The sequence below is a fragment of the Tupaia chinensis genome, unplaced genomic scaffold, assembly GCF_000334495.1.
Source record: "Tupaia chinensis unplaced genomic scaffold, TupChi_1.0 Scaffold000449_1, whole genome shotgun sequence".
In the NCBI taxonomy this organism is placed as follows: domain Eukaryota; kingdom Metazoa; phylum Chordata; class Mammalia; order Scandentia; family Tupaiidae; genus Tupaia; species Tupaia belangeri.
In genome coordinates, this window is record NW_006159955.1 from 21,027 (window position 1) to 24,626 (window position 3,600).

General features: G+C 38.4%; 1 pseudogene; it reads right to left on the minus strand.

Annotated features, from left to right (window-relative positions):
• Positions 1–1,766: 1,766 nt before the first annotated feature.
• LOC102485491 (high mobility group nucleosome-binding domain-containing protein 5-like) lies at positions 1,767–2,374 on the minus strand (annotated as a pseudogene).
• Between the last annotated feature and the right edge of the window lie 1,226 nt (positions 2,375–3,600).

The window sequence follows — 3,600 nt, forward strand, 5'->3', positions numbered from 1 at the left end:
AAAAAGCCTCAGGAATATCCTTTCCATGCCAAAGTGGAGAGAGTGACATCCTTCTATTAATTTCCAAAGTTTAGAAACCCAGGGTCAGTCTCACTGATCTGCTTCACTCAGGGAGATCAGTGGTTCTTTGAGTGAACAGAGCAGAATGACAAACATTAGATTCATGAGATTGTCATGGGGGTTTTAGTAGAGATTTCATGGCAAGTTGTATCAGCAGACAAAAAATAGCAGTATTATCACAATATTCATAGACCAGAGTGAAAAAGGCATATGACCTCTCAGAGAAAACAATGACTTGGGAAGCTGTTCTCTGGGCCCCTGGAAATAAAGTGCAACCAAATTGCATGGGGTGTCTAACAAATGTTATGGTTCCCGTGACATCCTGCCTGCCCTGACTGTACCTCACAGAGGGAGAGGAGGCTCATTCCCCATCTGTGAGTTAGCTGGCCTTTGTATTGAGCATGTGATATCCTTCACGTCTCTCCTTCCTCTCTCCCCTCTAATACCTTCCCTACTTACAGGAGGATGGCTTGTCCTGCTGCTTTGTAAACACAGCCACTGTACCTTCCATGATTTTATTTTATTTTTTGGTCATCTTGGAGGAGTCTTTTTATTAAGATAATTCAAGTAAAACTTTGTGTATACACATATAATCAAAACTGCCCTTTTGAAATAAATATTTGCATTTTTTGAGAGATTTTTTGCTATAAGGTGCGTGCAGAAAGACAGAGAAACAGAGAGACAGAAAGAGAGAAATCAACCCCCAGAAGGGAAGGCAATACCACAGTCCCTCCTCCTCCATTCTTCTCTTGGGATCTTGAACACACACGTGCACTGCGTGAGTTTAAGCCAACAAGTCTGGGACTCGAACTGCTGTTGACTACATGGGAGTCCAGCGACATAGCCATTACATTAACTGCTGGTCCCAACATTTGCATTTCTTTTAAAAATGGGATTACAACTTTATTTTTTCACAATCTAATAATAAAGTTATATTTGGAAAAGATAAATCTAACTCTTAAAATTATATGAAAACAGTTTGTCTTCTTTATAAAAGGTACTAGAGAACCACAAGAATATTAGATGAAACTCTTTGACTTTGTGAAATTATCACACGTATAGAAGTAGAATTAGGAGTCAAAGATTCAATATGTAACTTACACAAAATGAAATTCACTGCTAAAGAAGTTGTCAAATTTTTTCTATGTATGCCATCACTATAATCACAAAACTTATAGATGTTTCATGTTAGAAACTCTGTGGCCAATAAGAATGAAGTTGTTCTGAAATTAAATAAATGATAAAGAAAACCTGTGCTTATAAAATATTCAATAAAAATACTTATCTCTATTAACATTATGACATGAAGATACCTATTACCAGATTATTAAACTGCTTAGGGAAGTTTTAAATAAAACTCAGAGAATCCTCTTTTCTTGCATCTTTTTGACCTCTTCATTTTCAATTTTTTTCCCAACTTCATACTTATTTTCATCTCCTCCCTTTTTCCCAACTTTTCCTTTTTTTTGTCTTCCTCCACATTTCCATCTTCTCTCTTCTCTTTTTCATCTTGTTTGCCTTTCCATCTTTCTTTTCCTTCTCATCTTTTTTCACTTTTCCATCTTCTTTTCCATCTTTATTTTGTTTCCATCTCCTTCATATTTTCTGTCTTCCTTCTCCATTTCATCTTCTCTTTTCCATCTTCTTTTCCATCTTTATTTTGTTTCCATCTCCTTCATATTTTCTGTCTTCCTTCTCCATTTCATCTTCTCTTTTCCATCTTCTTCTGCTTTTCTATCTCCCTTCTCTTTACTGTCTTCTCCTTTTTCATCTTCCTCTTTCCCGTTTCTTCCTTCCCTCTTTCATCTCCTTCCTCTTTTCCATCTTCTCCTTTCTTCTCTCCATCTTTGTTTTCTTTTCCACTTTCTTCTTTCCCTTTTCCATCTTTGCCTTTATCTTCTTTGTTTTGATCTATATCTTCCTCTTTCAGGTCTTCTTTTCTATCTTCTTCTCCTTCTGCTGCAACTGATTCTTTCTTTTCTCCTTCCTCTGTGACATCTTTGATTTTTTCTTATTTTATCTCTATTTCTTTTTCAGGAGCCAGTGCCTCTATAATTTTGGCTTCCCAATTTGCAGCATTTTCATTATTATATTCTTCTTTAACAATTTCTTTCTTGGTTGCAGCAATTGCTTTGATGTTTATATCTGTGTTTTCTTCCATCATCTCATTTTTTGTCTTTACTTTCCTTTGAGTTCATGCTCTTTTGGGTTTCAACTCCAGGGTAACAGGCACAGGCATAGCAGACAGTCTGGCTGATCATCTCTTTGGCTCCTGCCTCACATCATCGTGACCCTCAGCCTTTCTTTTGGGCATTGTTGCAGCTCCCTATAGGAGGTCTTAACAGTCAGCAGGATAAAAGCACAAAGCGGTCCCTCTCTGACTGCTCCAAGAGCAACTGAGTTTTAAACTAATTGCAGCACGACCTGTACTCATTCCCCCCTAACTTCCATGACTTTCGATTAAGACATCTAATCAGGTCTTACCATAAATTATGGTGTCCAGTTCTTCTATACAGAAATCTCGGCTCTCCATATCTATCTTGGTTTATGAGAGAGTTGCTCTCTGAGAAGGAAGAAGTGAGAGAAGGAAGAAGTAAATCAGGTTCAGTAGAACAGAACAAATGAACAGAATTCCACTCTTTCTAATAAATTTGAAGTGTCTGATTCTGATCTGCTTCACACAGGCATTTTTCCTGTTGTTCTGGTGGTGAAGGATGCTCTACTGTGGACATGCCGGGTGAGTATTCCCATGGGTCTTGCAGGTAGCCTCTATGTAGTTAGTGTTCACCTCTGTGTCCAGGAAAGAGATGTCCAAATGCGGACAGGCTCTATAACTTCACCTTGGTTTCAGTTAAACCAAAGGAACACACTTGAAGCACCTATACCAAGTGTTTAAATTAACTTGGCACTCTTCCGCATCCTTGGTCAAACATCTGTCACCCTGACACCCACTGGTAAGTGTAAGGCATTGGAATTAATACAAACCTATGGGAAAATATAAGGGTAAGGTGGCCATTGCTGCTGCTCCTTAGTATCTGAACAGAATTGGACACATCTTCCTTTTTTAGGACAGATCATCTCTCCTTCGATGTTATTGGTAATGGGTACATTGAAACCATATTTTTAGAATATCTGTGATTATCCTGGTTGGGTGATTGGCTTGCCTATATTTTGGAGGAGTCATTACCCTGGATCCTCTGCTCAAAACTACAGTCCTCTGCTCTTGGGACTAGTCCTCATAATCAGTCATGCGGGCGAGAGAACATAAATGTCCTTATCATTTACACCTCGTGAAATTTCTCTGAAGTCAAAGATTGGTCCAGGCAGTCCCAATCTCCACAAATAACTAAAGAATTTCTGTTCCACAATCCACCAAATATATATTGGGTTGCTCTGTGACAACCCTCAAGATTGCATTAATAAACAGAATGGTAGGGCAACATGTTGAAATGTTGAGCCTTAGAAACCAAAATGTTCTGTCTATGAGCAGGGCAAGCCATCTTATTTAGTGAAAGGGAGAGTATGGCAAAGACAGAGATG